At 34.5% G+C, this 20789-nt stretch overlaps 1 protein-coding gene and 1 pseudogene across 5 annotated transcripts in view; one reads left to right on the top strand and one right to left on the bottom strand.

Moving 5' to 3' along the window:
- Macrod2 (mono-ADP ribosylhydrolase 2) overlaps positions 1-20789 on the top strand; it is a 1986218-nt gene that overhangs the window by 130150 nt on the left and 1835279 nt on the right. The gene's annotated exons all lie outside the window — the stretch shown is intronic.
- LOC114107269 (SWI/SNF-related matrix-associated actin-dependent regulator of chromatin subfamily D member 1 pseudogene) lies at positions 13289-14260 on the bottom strand (annotated as a pseudogene).

Here is a 20789-nt window from a genome sequence, read left to right as displayed (position 1 = left end):
AATGTGATAGATATAATATAAAAAGTGATATATATGTAAAATATATGATGTTTGAAATTATAATCTCAAACATTTCATTCCGATTAAAGAAAGATAATTGGCTTAATAGATGCAACTGCCTTAAATAATTCTAAGCTGGATGCGGTAGTGTACATCTGTAGTCTCAGCTCCTTGAGAGGATCAGGCAGCAGGATCACTTGAGTGTAGGAGTTTGGGACCAGCCTGCACAACACAGCAAGACCCCATCTGGAAAAAAAAAGCAAAATTTCTTCTGGGGTTCCCACCATTTATTTGTCTTATCTTTCATATATGTATATTTAATTTTTCTTCATAATAATATAGTGTTATGGGCTGGGTTGTGGCTCAGCGGTAGAGTGCTCGCCTAGCACGTGTGAGGCCCTGGGTTCGATCCTCAGCACAAATATAAATAAACAAAATAAAACTATTGTGTCCAACTAAAAACTAAAATAATAAATATATAATATATTGTTAGAAATATCTTTGCATCCGTATGCTATTTTAAATTTTGATTGTTTACTAGTAGTGTAAAGAATGTTAAAACTTTCTTCCTTTTTAGTACTCTTTGTCTAGGGAATCCACAGACATGACTGATGAAAAAGGATTATCAGCTTTCACCTAATTCAGCTTTAAGCCTTCAATCTGGCTTCATTTAAACAAGTCAAGATAAATGTGTTCCTGATTTTATTAATTTTAAAGATAGGAGATTCTGTAGCCTCTTTGGAATCTGTCTCACCACATTTTATTAATACTTTTTTTTCTATTGTGGTTGAACTCATTTTGGGAAGCTTTTTAAAATCCATGATACCCTTTTCTGAAAACAAGCAGAATAAATTTCCATTATTAATATGCAGGCTTTAAAAGATTTTTTACCATTTTAATATTTCAACATTTTAATTATAATTAATAGTTTTAATTTAGAACTACTATGCTGATGTCAAAGTTATAATTATCCTTGCTTTAAAAAATCTTTATTTAAGAAATAGTTTTGTCCTTTTTTCGTGTGTAGTCAGAAATTATTTAAATTATCTTGAAAAACAAGGTAGGTGTGGAACATAACATTTGTTATAGCTTTTTCATTGCTTCTTTTGGTTCCATTTCTAAATGAAATAAATAAACAGTAATTTAAGGAATATGTTTCCTATGTGCCTTTCATATTCTGCCTTTTTCAAGGGTTATTTTTTACTTGCAATATTGCTTAACTAGTGTACACAGATATTTTAGTTTATGTATTGATAGTATTTCTAATTCACTGCATATCTTCCTTGTTATTACCTTAATAATATGATAAAAGGGTTCTTTTAACTTAAGTTTTATACATAACTCTTTAATACAGTTTTTAGTTTCCCTTCAAATTTTTAAGTTAATTTATAGTATAATTGTTCAAAAAGTTTAGTTTGTAAATTTTAAAAGTCCTATCATATCCATTTTATTTGTACTATTTATTTCTTATATTTTAGGTTGCTTTCTATGTGAGTCATCAGGTTAATTTCAACTACTATCTGTAATTTCTGCTTTTCTGAAACAACTTTTTCTTTTGAAGATTGAAGATTGTATAATTGCTGGGGTTGCTGATTGCCAACTACTGAGAGGCAGTGTCTGAAACACAGTTTCTGACCGGGATAAATGAAACTACTTTGCAATAGTTGATGTAATTCTCTGTAAGGGTCATCATGAACAGATGGTTCTCAATCCTGAGGGATTTTAAATCTTGAGTTTGTACAGAGTTTAATGTTTTGTACATTACTAGGAGTTTGCTACCAAAGTTTTTAAGGCATGGATTTCAAATAATACCCAATTTTGTTTAAGAGAATATTAATTTATGCTTCTTTATGCTCCTGTTCTTGAAGGAAACGGATACCTACATGATATTAGGATGACCAAGGCTAAGTAAACTACTAAGGATGATTTAGAAGTAATGAGAAAGGAGCCAGTGGGGCTACTTATTCACAGTATAAAAGTCTTTCTTTAGAGCAAAGTGTAGTATACTGAAATTCTTTCATGAATATGACTTTCTATTTTGACTGACTTCCAATTTTGCATCTTTAGATAAATAATTAATATAACTAATATGTCCAATTTTGTCTTTCCTAGAATCCAAATGTGTTTTAAAGACAATAATGCCAGAGATAGCAGGGATGTGGCATATTCCTATTTGTCTTCTCAATGTCTAACACATAGTGGCTATTTGAATAAATGAATGAACATATTGATGGATGAATGAAAACCCCTAAGTTATCAGTGTGGAAATTGGAAATCCTTAATTTTTAGGTCATGTTACCCTGCCTGTCTGACTTTATAGGCCATGTTTCTATACTAGATACGTCCTCGGTAGGACATTAAGTTCAGGACTCTAATCTCTGATGTTATTGTTGCTATGATTTTTAGAAAGGAATTAACTTCCTTCCATTTTAAAGAAATAATAAGTGCCATTGCACAAGGCTTAACATTAAGGCCTTAACATCAATCCAGTATGATTTCAGGTTCAAGTCATAACATTATTTTCATTTTGGTTTATTACTGAATTATGTATGAATAATGGATGATCTATCATAAATGAAGGGTTAAATACTGTTATCACTGATTGTCCTTTGATGTCTAATATCCTTTGTACAAAGAAAATAAATGTTTTTAAAATAAATGTTTTGTGATGGTTATAGGATTCTGAAGTTATCAGAGAGGGATATGGATTATAGGGAAGATTTTCATGATAATATGGGAGAGGCAACAATATTTTCCTTGGCTCCCATGATGGTTCTTTCCTCGGTGATTATTTACTGTGTGTGTGTGTGTGTGTGTGTGTGTGTGAGAGAGAGAGAGAGAGAGAGAGAGAGAGAGAGAGAGAAGAGAGAGAGAGAGAGAGAGAGAGAGAGAGAGAGAGAGAGAGAATGTGCCCATGTGCTTTAATGTTGTTTGTTTATTCATCTGTGCCCTAGAAGTAGGTTCTCAAAATTTCCGATGGTCTTGTATTATTGTCTCTCTACAGATAGTTTCTCCTTTGAAGAGCTTCAAATATCACTTCTTTGAAGCTAGTTTTAGAATATTTCTTTTTAGTGTTAACTCACAGCTTAGCTCTAATTCTGGTATTATCAAATTATCTAATGTGCATTTCTACCTGGAGACCTCTCAGACAGAGCAAATTTAACATTTCTAAAACCATTTTTGTCCTTTTCATATTTTTCTAGCTTCAAAAACTTGGATTCACCTTTGAACCCATCTACTTTCTCTCTCTCTGCTTCTTTCTTTTCTCTTCTCTTCCCTTCCCGTTCTTTCTCCTTCCCTCTACCCCTACCCTGGGGGTAGGGGATGGGGCTGACTTTTCCCAATTCAGTTGCTTTTTCTACCACACTATAAAAATTTTCCATACAGCTACTTAACTGTCCTTCTGGTCTGCACCTCTACCTAATCTAATGTGAACTGCATACAACTATTTACTTCATCATATTGCTTTGACCTAAAAAACTTTCAGTGCCTTGTATTGTCTGTTGTTAATATATAAATTCATTAGCCTGGAATTCAAGATCTTTAATTTTGCCCCACTCTACATTTCTGGTTTTGGCTTTAGCCTCCAGCTTGTGAAATCAACCACTCTAGCTAAACAGGTTAACAAATGCATTCTTCAGCATATTATGATTTTTTTTTCCTTTTGCATTTTGCTTATACTCCTACAAGATCTCATTTTTCTTTTGTGAAGTTAGTCCATTCCAAACCATAGGGTTGTTTTCTTTTTTGAACCTCCTCAGAATTCCTATAGCATTTATCTAAGCCATTTATATAGCAACCAGTTATTAACAATGTCATGACATTTGGTTTTTGTACTGAATGATTTATTTCCAGTATTCCTACTTTTCTACGCAATTACATGTTTCCTCACAGTCCTAAAGAGCATCCTTAAAAGCAAAACCATTTATTTGATCTGAATATTATTCTAAAACATTTTTCCTATTACAAAAATAAAATCTTGAAGTCCTATAATTTCATAATTATAATTAATCTTTCAGTGAATTGCACCCTCTAAAATATTTTCTATGTATGTAAAAAATATTAACTTGAGAAACTGAAAACTTTATTAAGATTCTCCTATGTTCCAAGAGCTGCTAATACTGTCTTCCTCACTATAGTATGTACTACATATAATATAATAATCATTAATATTAATTGATCAAATAGATTGAATAATTCATCAGTCAAAAGAAATATGAACTAAAATTGGATGGGCTCAATTTGTACATATCATGGTGACTGATTTTTCTTCATACTAACCTATAAAAATAACTCCAGGATGACTCTATGAGAGAGGCTCTAATAATTTATTACAAAATTTAGCTTGTACAACATATAATTTATAGACTCTTAATATGAAAATAATGTAATGAAATATTTCAAAAAGGGAGTAAAATGACATATAGGAAGTTATATTTTTAAAATTGTGAATGGATGATCATAAGTTTACAAACAGTATAAATATTTGAGCATTGAATTAGTAAATTGATGAATAAAGAATGAAATACCAGCCAAAGAGATGCTCTGATCAGTAATGTTTTTCATAGCACTATAAGAAGGAGGAATCTAAAATGAGAATAATGGGTGTCTTGTCTTAAATTAATAGGATGTACTTTTTAGAGCAGTTTTAAGTTTATAGAAAAATTGAGCAGAAAATCCAGGGTGTTCCCATATTTCCAATCATATACATACCCATACATTTTCCCATATCATGACCTTCTTGCCTTACTGTTATTTGTTTGTTACAATTGATGACTCAATATTGATAAATTATTAACTATTGTCCTTGGTTTACGTAAACTTAGGGGTCATTCTTGTGTCATACAATTATATGGGTTTTGCAGATGCATAATGTTATATATTCACTACTACTGTGTCATATAGGATAGTTTCACTACCCTAAATATCTCCTGTGCTTCACCTACTTGTCCTTATCCCTCCCCTTCTCCCAACCCATAGTAACCATTAATATTTTTAATGGTTTTATAGTTTTGCCTTTTTCAGATGTTATATGGTTGGAATCATATAGTATGTAGCCTTTTCAGACTGACTTCTTTCACTAAGCAGTATACATTTACAGTTCTTCCATGTTGTGTCATGACTTGATAGCTTATTTCTTTGTATTGCTGAGGAATAATATCCTATTATATGGATGTACCAACTGTTTCCCTGTTTACCTGTCTTGGCTGTTTCTACCCTTTGGTTATTATGATAAAGCTACTATAAACAGTATGTTTAGGTTTATAAAAATTTTAAATTGTAAAACTATATAACAAAATTTACTATCTTAACTCTTTCTAAGTATGTTATTAATTCAGTAATAAGTATATTCACATTGTTGTGAAACCAATTTCCAGATTTTTTTTAATCTTGAAAAACTGAAATATCCCTTAAATTATACATCCCCATTTTTCTCTATCCCTTGATCCTGGCAACCATAATGCTCTTTTCTGTTTCTATAAATATGACTACTGTGAATGCCTCATATAAGTTCAATTGTATGGAATATTTATCTTTCTTTGCATGTCTGATTTATTTCACTTAGTGAAATGTCCTCAAGATTCATCTATACAGACAGCATGGGTCAGATTTATTTCCTGAGTAATATTCTATTGCTGTATATATTATATTTTGTTTATTCATCCATTGATGGACACTTGGGTTGCTTCTACCTCTTGAATACTATGAATAGTGTTTCTATGAATATGGATTTGTGAATATTTTTTGGATCCTACCTTTTTTGCCAGAAGTGGAATTGCTGAATCATATCTCTAAGGCTCTAAGGGTTTTTTTTAATTTTTTTTATTTTTGTGGTGCTGGAGGTTGAACCCAGCGCATTGTGCATGTGAGGCAAGCACTCTACCACGTGAACTATATCCCCAGCCCAGTTTTTGAGGAACCACCATATTTTCCATAGTAGCTGCAGCACATTATATTCCCAGCCATAATGTACAAAGTTTCTATTTCTCCTAACCAACACTTACCATTTTCTGTGGTTTGATAATAGCATCTTGAGTATGAGGTGATATTTCATTGAAGTTTTGTTCTCCCCTAATGATCAGTGATGATTTTTTTTTTTTTTAAAATATGTTTGCTGGCCATTTGAAAATCATCTTTGCAGAAATGTCTTTATGGATTCTTTTTTTGTTGTAGAATAGTAAGAGTTCTTTATATTAACCCCTTATCAGATATATTATTTATAAATACTTTTTTTCATTCCAACAGGTGCTGTTTTCCCCTATCCCATTCCAATGATTACTTCTCAATTTTCTACTTTGATGCCCAGAAATCTTTAATTATGATGTCATCCAATTTGTCTATTTTTTTTATTTATTTTGTCTGTGCTTTTGGTATTATATTTAGAAAACCTTTTCTAAATCCAATGTTATGATGATTTTATTCTATGTTTTCTTCTAAGAGTTTATAGTTTTGAGTTGTATGCAGGATTTTTGCTTGAACATAACTTTTCAACTCACTTAGCAAATACCAAGAGTATAATTGCTGGATTGTATGGTTAGGCTATGTTTAGCTTTGTAAGAAACTTCCAAACTTCCCTCCAGAGTGCCTATACCATTTTGCATTCCTATCAGTGATGAATGAAAATTCCTTTTGCTCTGTTTCCTCAACAGCATTTGCTAATGTTTGAGTTTTAAACCTCCTTCTTTTTAGATGTATAGTGATACTTCATTGTTATTTTAACTTGAGTTATAATTCCTTGATAACATATGATGTTAAGTATCGTATATGATGTTTCATATACATATTTGGCACCAGACTATCTTTCTTGGAGACCTTTGGGTTCAAATCTATTACCCACTCTTAATTGAATTCTTTTCTTATTGTTGAATTTTAAGAGTTCTTCATATATGTTGAATAGCAGTACTTTATCAAATATGAGTTTTGCACATATTTTTTCCAACTCTGGCTTTCATTTTCATTTTTTAGCAGCATGTTTTTCACAGCAGAAATTTTAATTTTAACAAAGTCCATTTTTTTAGCAAGTATTATACTCATATCTGAAAAATGTATTGCCAAACCTGCCATCATTTAGACTTAGTGTTTTCTCCTAGAAGTTTTATAGATCTACGTTTTATGTCTAGTGAAGAGCATAAGGTCAGTGTTCAAGTTCTTTTTTCTTTTTCTTTTGTATGTGGATGGCCTATTGTGCCTGTGCCATTGTTGAAAAGACTTTTCTTTTTCACTGGATTGTTTTGCTTCCTTGCCAGAGATGAGTTGATTATGTTTATCTTGTCTGTTTCCGAACTCTCTATTCTCTTCTGTTAATCAATTTGTCTATTCTTCCAACAGTACCACATTATCTTGATTATTTTATAGTGCATCCTGAAGCTAGGTATTATCTTTTTTTGTTGGATTGGCCGTTCTGAGTCTTCAGCCTCCCCATGGAATTTTAAAATCATCTCATTGATACTTACAACATGATTTACTGGGAATTTTATTGGGATTGCATTGAATTTTTAGATCAAGTTTGGGAGAATTCACATCTTGATAATACTGAGTCATTTTATACAAGGATATTCCATTTCTTTGATTTATTTCATCAGAGTTTTGCAGTTTTCCTCATATAAATGTTGTTCATATTTTGCTGGATTTATACCTAAGTATTTCACTTTTTGGATGGTAATTTAAATGGCATTGTGAGTTTACTTTCACATTACAGTTGATGGGTTTTTTTTTTTTTCTATGTAAGATAACAATAGTAACCTTGTATCCTGAAATTTTACAACACTTATTTATTAGTTCCAGGATTTTGTTTGTTATTCCTTGGAATTTTCCACACATATGAATACATTATCTATGAACAAAGACAATTGTATTTCTTATATCCCAAACTGTATATTTTTAACTTACTCCCCCCTTCTTTCTTTATTGTTTTATTATACTTTTTTTCCTTTTTCTTTTTTTCTCTTAGTATTGGAGATTGAACCATCCAGGGCCAAAGGCATATTGGCAAGCACTCTAAACCACTGAACAGCAGTCCCAGTCCCTCCCTTTCTTATTGCAAGTTAGAGCTTCCAGTTCAGTTTTCTTTTGATTAATGCCAGCTTGGTGTATCTTTCTTCATGTCTCTACTTTTAATCTACTATTGCTTCTATATTTAAAGTAGATTTCTTATAGACAAGATATAACTGGGTCTTGATTTTTTTGATCATCCAGACAGTCCATCTTTTAATTAATGGCAAGTAGATATTGAGTGAAAGCTTAAAAAACCTCTCTTGTGAATTTTGTATGTAAACTTAACTATATAACTTTTTATATATATATAGTGGTTATTGATATAATTAAATAGTTGTGATTTTTCTATTCATTGCCCTTGTTCTATGTTTCTCCTCCTCAAAATTTGATTGACAGTTTTGTTGGAATGAGGAAGCCAAGTCTGATTCTTTTTTTTTTTTTTTTTTTTTTAATATTTTTTAGTTGTAAAAGGACACAATGCCTTTATTTACTGATCTTTATGTGGTGCTGAGGATCGAACCCAGGGCCTCACATATGCTAGGCGAGCACTCTACCACTGAGCCACAACCCTAGCCTTATGTTTCTTATTTTTTCTCCTTCTACTCACTTTCGGATTTTAATTGAGTATTTTATATAATTCCACTTTGTTTTCTCTTTAGCATATTACTTAATACTTTGTTGTTGTTGTTGTTGGAGATTGAACACAGGACCTCGTGAATATTACTACATGCTGTATGACTGAGCTACACAACTAGCTTCAAATATAATTCTTTAAAAATTTTTTTAGTGGTGTCATAGAGTTTGGCAATATGCATTTACTACTAATCTTATTCTTTCAAATAACAGTATATTGTTTTATGAATGGTGTAGGTATTCTGAATTCTTCCCTTTCATACCTTATAACATTGTTGTTTTTGAAGTTGCAGACACCACATACATTGTTGCTGTTATTTTGAGCACACTGTTATCTGTTAGAATAAGAAAGATAAAATATTTGAGTTTATTTTAATTTAGTCCTTCTCTAATCCTTTCCTTTCTTTATGTACAGCCAAGTTTTTAACAGACCATCATTCTTTCTATAAAACTTTTTTTAAAAAACATTTCTTGCAAGGAAAGTTTATTATTGACAAATTTCCTCATTTATTTGTTTATGAATGCCTTTATTTCTCCTTGGATTTTGAAAGATAATTATGTTCCATATGAAATTCTATGTTGGTGATTTTTGCCTTTCAATATTGAAAATATTTCACTGTATTCTATTACTTGAATTGTTTTGGAGAAAAATCTGTAAGGTAATTCTTGCTCTTTGTTATATTATTAGAAGGGTATTTTTTCTTAGGCTTATTGGAATTTTTTTGTAGTTTGAACAAGTTATTCCTGTGGGTAGATTTTGTGTACATATCCTATTTGGTATTCTCTGAGCTTCCTGGATGTGTACTTCAATGCTGATTATTAATTATGGAAAATTCTCAGCTATTAGTGCATCAAGTACTCCCATCTTCTCACCTTCTTATTCCCTATGTCCTTCTTCCGTTCTTCTAAATATCTGGTGGAAAACCTATAACAACTTGTTAAATTTTGCCTAAAATTAGGCAAGTAGATATTGAGTGACAGCTTAAAAAACCTCTCTTGTGAATTTTGTATGTAAACTTAACTACATAACTTTGGGACATTTGTTAGATACCTTTTAGGGTTTGTGCATTTAGTGGATGAGATTACCAATTTATTGTCTCACAGACAAATGGGATTTTGTCCTATTGTCCTAATTTTTGATAGGTTATTTCCAAAAACTCTAAACAAATATAAAGATCTTTCAAAAATCTGGAGACACGTCTCTTGTAAATATCACTAGTAGTTATTCACTATATTTGTAAGGTTAGGTTGATCATGGATTTCCCACTGCTAGAATCCAGAATGAATCAAACTTAATTCTGTTTTTCTCCAGGTTTTGTTAGAGATGTTTATCTGAGAGATTACTATGAATCATACAATTGTTAGATTGCCTGTGGTGACAGAAGGCATTTTTTAAAATGTAGATCTTCTGCAAGTCTCCCAAATAATTAAAATGCATAAAACGCATGCAACAGATGGTAAAAGGGTTTGAACTAAATGTGTGAGACTTAGTTTTACATAGTAATGTATTTGTGCAGTTAAGGTGGTGACCTTTCATGATAACTTCTACAGATATGTAAAGTGGAATATGCTCTCTGGAGTTGATACAATATGGTAATCTTACAATAGAAAGCTTTTCTATTCTTCATTCTTAATGTTACTAATGTGATATCTAATAGAAACATTCTATCATCTTGAGTTTCTTTTCTCAATATTTACCCCTTTCCTTTAACAAAACAGCTTGTGAAAATTAACAGGCAATTTGTGTTGTGTTCTATAACACTCATTTTTTTTTCATTGTAAACCTTAAAAGCATTATGTTTTTATATCTTTTGTTTAATTTAAAAAGTCTCTATAGATATAAGAAAAAATATTATGCTCTTCAGTATTATCTTGTTTCTGAGGAACTTAAACCAATTCTCACTCATCATTTATCCCCTTTTTCTCAAGATAATGCAGTCATATTTCCAACTTGATTTTTCTATAGGTGACAGTGGATTTTGGTAATTAGATCTGTCAGCTTATGACAAACCACTCCTAACCTTAGTGGCTTACATCAAAATTACCATTCCAGTTGCAACAAGGAACTGTAGTGAGAGATGTGCAAAACCTGTACCATGAAAAAATTTAGATGCTAATGAAACACAAGTAGAGCTAACAAGCAAAGACTTTCCCTGTTGTTGCATAAAAACTCAGCATTGTAAAAGCAATGGTTCACTGTACATTAATGTACAAACAATGCAATATCAATAAAAGTACCAATCTCCCATTTATGGAGTTAAATGAGTTGATGGCGAATTTCATTCAGAAAAGCAAACACATAACAATAGTCAAAAAAACATAGAAAAAAAGAAAGAAAACTGTAAGTGAGGACTAGCCCTACTAGACACAGAAAACTGCTAGGATGCTAGGTAGCCTTTATAAGTAAAACATTGTGGTGTTCAAGCTTGAATGGACCAAGAGACCAATGGAATAGGATTAAATGCCCATAAGTAAATTCAAGTACATATGGAAATTTAGCATATGATAAATATAGTATCTCAAATGCCTGGGCTAGAGCAGAATTTAAAATAAATGGTTCTGGGAAAATTTCATGACTTTACAGAAAAAGATATCTTACACCATATCTTATATTGTACTCCAAAGTAATGGATTAGGCATCTAAGTATAAAAAATGAAATCATACAAGCTACTAGAAGTAAATGTAAGTGAATTATCTCTTAACCTTATTGTAGGTAAAATCTTTCTAATTCTTATTGAAAGTCCAGAAGTGATAATTGAAAATATTAATTAATTTGAATACATAAAACATTTTAAAAGTGTTATAGCCAAAAGCACCATGACAGACATCAAAGGACATTTGACAAAGTGGAAGAAAATGTTCACAACATCTACCACAAGTGATTGATATGCCTAATACATAAAGAAATCTCACAAATGGAGGGGCAGAATACCAAAAAATAATATAGAAGAACAGGAAAAAGACATATGAAATTCTATGAACTTATCTTTAAAGTTATTTTTAGTAATAAAAAATAACAAAATGCAAAACAGTAGAAGGCAGTATCTGTATATGAAAGAAGATATAAGGAAGTACATTTGTGTTCTACTCATTTGTACCAGAAATCTGATTAAATGAATTACCCAAAGGTAATGAGTAGGAATGGGAAGGAAATAAAGGAGAATAAGGACACAATGGTGATGATAATGAAGTTATACACTTACTGTATATATAGCTTCAGTTCTTAAAATCAGTAATGATATATGTATCAAATAAAATAAGTAATTGAAACCAATTAGGATTGTGGACAGGGGACCCCAAATGAATACATACGGTAAAATGAACCTACTTGTATTAAAAATGACTAAACAACCATCCTGAAGAGCATGGGAACCAAAGAACAGCCTTAGGTAACTTTTAGCCTTAAGTAACAGTACTTTGAATGTAGAAATGTTGTTGTCTTGTTTATGATTTTACAGGGGCATGGGTTATTAATTCTGTGACTACCATCTATGTATATTAAATTAAATAAATAAGTAAATGCATTTTAGGTAGAGAAATAGGTTTTTCATTGTTTGAGAAGGAAATTATAAGAAAAGGGAAAGGCTATAATGAACCTTGTAATAAATTGTAATAAGGAGTGTGTAGGAGAGAGCAATAGTTCAAGAACAAATCCCAATACTGATGTAAGAAGACCCCTACTAAGGAGTCAGAGAAGCACTGAGACAGTAGAGGACTGGGGACTGACCTGGGGCTCAGTGGAGCCCAAGAGCCAGGGTTCCTTTAGTGCTAGAGGGCAACAAGTGAAGGGAGAGTTTGCTCTAAACCTGACAAGGGAAGGAAGGAAATTGGATTCTGTTATTAGGAGGGCCAAAATAAACTACCTTATAGAGCGCCCCAAGGCCTGAGTCTTGGAGGAGGGGGCTACAATTCCCAACTCCTGGGTCTCTGAAGGCGAGGATCAGTGTAGCTGGTCCCATTAAAGACCATCTGGTCTTAGGCCCAGTCCATTCAGAGCATTGATTACCACTACAGTTTCTCTCTCTACCACTATCTAGAGGTTCTGTGTAGATCAGGGGAGGATAGAGGCACATAGGAACTTTGTGGGGCAAGGGGAAGCTGAGGGGTAGGAAGAGATGGGATGGGAGAAGAAGATAAGAGGTGTCTTGTGAGACAGAAATGTGAGACCCTCTTCATTCTGGTGTTGTCCTTGAACCAACAGCATCCCCTGAAAGGCCCCAAGCAAGACCAAGGCAGGTGCTATGAGGCAGGCAGCACAGCACAGCACAGCACAAATAACTGGAGCAGCCAAATTAGGGCTATAGGAGAAGCCCTATGTAGTCCGGATTCCCAGGGCTTGCTCTAATTCTTGTTGTCTCTGCTGCACCTTGGAGTAAAAGTATCGGCACACGGCCTCCTGAGCCCAAGGTTAGAAATAGAACTCAGCTCGTTGTTCCTCCTCTGGGTTACCTACCACATCAGTCATGGTCTTGAGGTCCCAGCACTGGGACTGAAGCCAATCATTGATGAAACCCCGAGGATATATGGCAAAGCTCAGCATGAACTCCTGCTGGGTCTTCAGCTGGTTGATAGTTTCTATTGTTTCGTGAATCTCGTTGTCTAGAGTAGCAATCTCCTGTTGACTGGCAGTGGACAGCAGGAAAGAATTCATCTGAGTCTTCAAGGTATCATCCACTTCCGATAATCCAGCATCAGTAGGACAATAAACCATCCATTCACATCTCCTGATCACTTCAACTGGAAGCCATCCATCTCCTGGGTAGTGGCCGTCCTGTGCCATTCTACCAGATGGTTGTCTGGCCCATACAAGTCTTTGTCCAGTTCAATCACTAAGGACTTAAAAAAGGAAGAAAATTTCCTCTTTTGTTTTGTGGCATCATATTTGGACAAGGCTGACTTGATGGGACGTTTCAAGACCTCCTGGATATCTAGCCATTTTCTCATGATATCTGGTCCAATTTCCTTTCAAAAGCCAAAAGATCCATATAGGCCTGGGATTCTGGTACCAGTTCAGGAATCCTTTGAGGTAGAATTTTGTCAGCCATCTCTTTTTCTTTGCATTGTGGTTTCGATTTTGGACCGCCTGCTGTTGGACCTGCTGGATCTGCTGGATCTTGCAGGACTGGTCCATTCCTGACTGGGCCAGGCAAGGTTGGACAGAAGGGTTTCCCTCATAGTCAGGAGGTCCCATGGAAGGTCCCTGAGGTGTCATTCGGCTGCCTGGCAGCATACTGGTCTCGGATAGGCCGCTCCGGGCATCGGGGAGTGGTATAGCCCTTGACCCAGAGCCAGGCCCATTTACACAGGAGGTCCCGGAGTTCCACCTGGGCCGGTAGCAGCCACTGCACCCGCCCCTTAGGAGGCTCTGGCTCTGCTGCTCGGAGCCACAGACTGGAAACCCGCTGGGCCACAATCTTCCCTGAGCTGCTGCTGCAGCTGCACAAAGAACCGGAACTGGAACTGGAACTCCCCCTGCCTGTCCCCCTCCCTCCCCCCCCATCTCCCCGACCCCCAAGTGCCTGCCTGTTTGTGCGACTGGCTGATCTGTAGGCATGGGAAGCTCCGGACAGCAGGACTGTAGGCTAGAGACGACTTGTGGAAAGCCCAACCAAGAATCTTTATCCAGTACATTAAGCTTTAGAATTGAAGATGAAATCAAAATCTTCCACGATAACAAAAGTGGTAGAGGGCAACTTTTACCAAAATTTAAAAGAATTTATAGCTAGAAAAAAGGCAGTACAAAACATCCTTGGCAAAATATTTCATGAAGAGGAAATGAAAAACAACAATGAAAATCAGCAGAGGAAGGTAGTACACTAAAGGAAAACTAATCAAAGAGGAAAATCAAGTCAAGTTAAATAATAAAAATAAACAAATGTGGCTGGAAATACAAACCATGTCTCAATAGTAACCTTAAATGTTAATGGCTTAAACTCATCAATCAAAAGACATAGGCTAGCAGATTGGATTAAAAAGACCCAACAATATGCTGCTTGCTCCAGGAGACTCATCTGATAGGAAAAGACATACATAGACTGAAGGTGAAATGTTGGGAAAAATCATACCACTCACATCGACTGTGGAAGCAAGCAGGGGTTTCCATACTCATATCAAAAAAAGTAGACTTCAAGCCAAGTTAATCAAAAGGGATAAAAATGGGCATTACATACTGCTCAAGGGAACCATACATCAACAAGACATAACAATCATAAATATATATGCCCTAAACAATGATGGAGCATGTTTATCAAACAAACTCTTCTTTAGTTCATGAGTCAAATTGACCACAACACAATGGTCTTGGGTGACTTTAACACACCTCTCTCACCACTGGATAGATCTTCCAAACAAAAGTTGAATAAAGAAACTATAGAACTCAATAACACAATCAATAACTTAGACTTAACTGACATATATAGAATATTTCAACCTGCATCAAGTGAATACACTTTCTTCTCAGCAGCACATGGATCCTTCTCTAAAATAGATCATATACTATGCCACAAAGCAACTCTTAGCAAATACAAAAAAACTAGAGATATTACCGTGTAGTTTATCAGATCATAATGGAATCAAATTGGAAATCAATGACAAAATAAAAAATAAAAATTTCCCCATCACCTGTAGACTAAACAATATGCTACCAAATAAACAATGGGTTGCAGAAGACATCAAGGGGAAGATTAAAAATTCTTAGAGGTAAATGAAAACATAGACACAACATATCAAAATCTCTTGGACACTATAAAAGCAGTACTAAGAGGAAAATTCATTGCATGGAGTTCATTTCTTAAAAGAAGGAAAAGTCAACAAATAAATGATCTCACACTACATCTCAAAGCCCTAGAAAAAGAAGAACAAATCAGCAGCAAAAGCAGTCGAAGGCAAGAAATAATTAAAATTAGAGCTGAAATCAATGAAATCAAAATAGAATAAACAAGTGAAAAAATTGACAAAACAAAAAGTTGGTTCTTTGAAAAAATGAATAATTTTTTTTGTGCATACTGCTGCTACCATTGTAGTTGAGTATTATTTTTGTATTAATAGATGTGTTTCATGTCTGCAAAGTCCCTGTTGACATATGACATTGCCTGACTCTTCTGGCAGAAACCAGGGGACACTGGGCCTTTGGACAGACATATGCTAGCAGAGAAATTGGGTCAGTTATGTATTCTTTTATTCCAAGGCAGACAGTAGGCTGAGAAGAAGTTTTTGAGTCTCAAAAAATGTGACTGTGTGTATTAGAAGTCAGTCTCAAAGGACAGGTTTTATAATAAACAGTGATAGTAGAGATCATTGTCTAAAGATTGGGAAAAGGAAGAAGTTCAGAGGGAAAGAGAGAAATCCAGTACATACCTCTCCTTCTCTTTGGTTAATGCCATAAAAGTGGAAGAAATGAGGCAGGGTCCCCTCAAGGTTTTGGAGAACATGGGAATAGAGGAGGCTGTGCCTTGTGGAGACTTCTTGCTTGTATTGTTGTTTTGAGGAAAGTAGTGGGGAGATGGCTAAAAGAGGTGGAGGGTCAGAAAGTCCATGAGGCAGGTCATGAGCTTCCCCAAGTCCAGAGCAGTGGAGAGTGAAGGAGAGAGAGCACATCTGCACCTAAGCTCCAGAAAGAGCATCTGAGCTCCGCCAACAAACCCACAGGTTTTAAGCCTGTGAAGAGGGATTCCCACTGTTGAAGGCAGTGAGGGATGGCTGGTGGATGAGGCCAGGATGAGAGCCAACAGTGCTGGAGGACAAAAGTTCAAAACTTTATACTCAACGTGTGCCTGTGAGAATCGGCAGTGCCCAAGAACAGGTAACTCCATCCAATTGACAGACCCTTAGCCACGCTAATGAAGAGAAGGAGAGAGAGAACTCAAATTACAAGCATATGTGATGAAAAAGGAAATATCACAACAGACACCAGAAATACAGAGGATAATTAGAAATTATTTTGAAATCTTATACTCCAATAAAATAGAAGACATTGAAGGCATCAACAAATTTCTTAAGTCATACGATTTGCCCAGATTGTGTCAGGAAGATATACACAATTTAAACAGAGCAAGACCAAGTGAGGAAATAGAAGAAACCATCAGAAGCTTACCAACCAAGAAAAGCCCAAGAGCAGATGGATACACAGTGAAGTCCGACAAGACCTTTAAATAAGAACTAATACCAATACTCTTTGATTTATTTCAGGAAATAAAAAAAAGAGGCAGTAATTCCAAACTCATTCTATGAGGCCAATATCACCCTGATCCCAAAACCAGGCAAAGATACATCAAAGACAGAAAACTTCAGACCAATATCTCTAATGAACATAGATGCAAAAATTCTCAATAAGATTCTGGCAAATCAAATACAAAAACATATAAAAAAGATTGTGCTCCATGATCAAATGGGATTCATCCCAGGGATACAAGGTTGGTTCAACATACGGAAATCAATAAATGTAATAAAGGTAAGAATCAACTCAATAGATAATAAAGATAAAATTATCTCAATAGAAACAGAAGAAGCATTTGACAAAATATAGCACCCCTTCATGTTCAAAACACTAGAAAAACTAGGGATAACATGAACATACCTCAACATTATAAAGGCTATCTACACTAAGCCTCAGACCAACATCATTCTAAATGGAGAAAAATTGAAGGCATTTCCTCTAAAAACTGGAACAAGACAGGGATGTTCTTTTTCACCACTTCTGTTCAACATAGTTCTTGAAACACTGTCCAGAGCAATTAGACAGATGAAAGAAATTAAAGAGATACCCATAGGAAAAGAACTCAAATTAGCACTATTTGCCAATGATATGATTTTATACCTAGAAGACCCAAAAAATCCATCAGAAAACTTCTAGAACTAATAAATGAATTCAGCAAAGTAGCAGGATATAAAATCAACACCCATAAATCAAAGGCATTTCTGTATATCAGTGACAAAGCCTCTGAGAAGGAAATGAGAAAAACTACCCCATTCACAATAACCTAAAAAAATAAGATAATTGGGAATCAAATTAATGAAAGAGGTGAAAGATCTATACAATGAAAACTACAGAATCCTAAAGAGAGAAATAAAAGAAAACCTTAGAAGATAGAAAGATCTTCCTTGCTCTTGGATAGGCAGAATTAATATTATCAAAATGTCCACACTACCAAAAGCACTATACATATTTAATGCAATTCTGATCAAAATCCCAATGTCATTCCTCATAGAAATAGAAAAAGCAATCATGAAATTCATCTGGAAAAATAAGAGACCCAAATAGCTAAAGCAGTCCTTAGCAGGAAGAGTTAAGCAGATGGCATCACTATACCAGAACTTAAACTATACTACAGAGCAATAGTAACAGAGACAGCATGGTATTGGCACCAAAACAGACTGGTAGACCAATGGTTCAGAATAGAGGATACAGAGACTAACCCACAAAATTACAATTATCTTATATTACATAAGGTTGCCAAAAATATGATTGGAGAAAAGATAGCCTCTTCAACAAATGGTGCTGGGAAAACTGGAAATCCATATGCAAAAAAATGAAATTAAACCCCTATCTCTCACCATGCACAAAACTTAACTCAGAATGGATCAAGGAACTAGGAATTAAACCAGAGACTCTGCGTCTAATAGAAAAAGTAGGCCCTAATCTTTATCATGTGGGATTAGGCCCCAACTTCCTTAATAAGACTCCTGTAGTACAAGAATTAAAACCAAGAATCAATAAATGGGATGGAATCAAACTAAAAAGTTTCTTCTAAGCAAAAGAAACAATCTTTTAGGTGAAAAGAGAGCCTACATCCTGGGAGCAAATTTTAACCTCTCACACATCAGATAGAACACTAATCTCTAGGGTATATAAAGAACTCAAAAAGCTAAGCACCCCCCCCCCCCCCAAAAAAAAAAAAATAACCCAATCAAAAAACGGGCCAAGGACCTGAACAGACACTTTTCAGAAAAGGATATACAATCAACAAATATATGAAAAAATACTCATCATCTCTAGCAATCAGAGAAATGCAAATCAAAACTACTCTAAGATATCATCTCACTCCAGTCAGAATGGCAGCTCTTATGCATACAAAGAACAATAATTGTTGGTGAGGATGTGGGGAAAAAGGAACACTCAGACAGTTCTGGTGGGACTTCAAATTGATAAGGCCAATATGGAAAGCAGTATGGAGATTCCTTAGAAATCTGGGAATGGAACCACCATTTGACCCTGCTATCCCTCTCCTCAGTTTATATCCAAAGGACTTAAAAACAGCATACTACAGGGACATAGCCCCATCAATGTTTATAGCAGCACAATTCACAATAGCTAAACTGTGGAGCCAATCTAGATGTCCTTCAGTGGATGAATGGATAAAAAAAAATGGGCATATGTACACAATGGAATTTTACTCATCAATAAAAGAGAATAAAATCATAACCTTTGCAGGTAAATGGATAGCGTTGGAGAAGATAATACTAAGTGAAGTTAGCCAATCCCAAAAAAACAAATGGCGAATGTGAGGTAAGGAGAGGGAGCATGGGAGGATTAGATGAACTCTAGATAGGGAAGGGGGTGGGAGGGAAAGAGAGGGGGCAGGGAATTAGCAAGGATGGTGAAATGTGATGGACATCATTATCCAAAGTACATGTATGAAGACTCAACATATTTTTATATACAGAGATATGAAAAATTATGGTATACATATGTAATAAGAATTTTAATGCAAAAAAACAAAGTACATGTATAAAGGCATGAATTGGCATGAACATACTCTATATATAAAGATATAAAAAATTGTACTCTATTATGTGTAATAAGAATTGTAATGCATTCTGCTGTTGTGTATTTAAAAAATAAAATCATTAAAACTAAAAAAAGAAATAGAAATAATCTATATACAATAAATACCACTTATCATAAAAAATAATAAAAAGATGGATGGATAAAAAATGTGGCATATATACACAATGGAAAATTACTTAGCAATAAAAGAGAATAAAATTATGGCATTTGGAGGTAAATGGATGGAGTTAGAGAAGATAATGCTAAGTGAAGTTAGCCAATCCCAAAAAAACAAATGCCAAATGTTTTCTCTGATATAAGGAGGCGGACTCATAGTGAGATAGGGAGAAGGAGCATGGGAGGATTAGATGAATTCTAGATAGGGAAGGGGGTGGGAAGGAAAGAAAGGAGGCAGGGGATTAGCAAGGACGGTGAAATATGTTAGACATCATTATCCAAAGTACATGTACGAACACACAAATTGGTGTAAATATACCAATTTGTATATTTACAGAGTCATGAAAGACAAGAGAAAGACTGTGGAATCATTATAATTTGAAGGACACTTGAGATTCAATAACTATATGCAACGTGGGGTCTGGTATCAACTCTTGGAACAAGAATATGAAAAATTGTGCTCTATATGAGTAATAAGAATTATAATGCATTCCACTGTCATATATAAATAAAAAAATTAAATTAAAAAATCCATACTGATCAACATAAATAATTGAATAAATGTAGGATCGTGGACAGTCTTTTTTTTTTTAAGTAATTTTAATTAATATATAAGGAATGAGGGAAATATAAAATATCACAACAATCATTGTTGATTAGGCAAAATCAATGGACAAATCTTTCAGGATAAACCCAGAAGACACCACCTTAACCAAGTGAAAGCAAAAAGGCATATCAACCAAGGTGTGACAGTGTCATAGGAGAGGACAATCTCCAAAGAAAGATTCAAGGATAGAAGGGGGAGCTTGACTCAGGAGCAGTGGGGCTATTGGCATATGTGAGGGAAAAGAATTTCTGTTCATGCCAGTCTAAGGCATAGTTAGAGGTTTATTTAGGAAAGTAGATGCATAGACAATAGAGAATGGGGGCAATCTCAAGGGGGAGGCCTTTGCATAAATCAAAGAATACACATTCAAGGGAGAATGTGGGCTATCTCCAGAGGGAAAGACAGCAACCTGTTGGTTTGGGGTATTAATATTTATACAGGGACAGTTGCTGGGGGCTGTATTAGAAGTGGAGCCAGAGTGGAATGACACAATTTTGCCCTTGTTTTCCTTGCAGCATTTCTCTTATTTAATAAACAAGTGAGCCAAGGAGTTGCAGTGGTTAATGGGTTTTCTCCACATGGGCACTTCCTTTGAGATTCAGTAACCCAAT

Source organism: Marmota flaviventris, chromosome 2 (assembly GCF_047511675.1).
Source record: "Marmota flaviventris isolate mMarFla1 chromosome 2, mMarFla1.hap1, whole genome shotgun sequence".
NCBI classification, from domain to species: domain Eukaryota; kingdom Metazoa; phylum Chordata; class Mammalia; order Rodentia; family Sciuridae; genus Marmota; species Marmota flaviventris.
The sequence above is the reverse complement of the archived record's forward strand: the minus strand, read 5'-3'. Positions and strand labels throughout refer to the sequence as shown.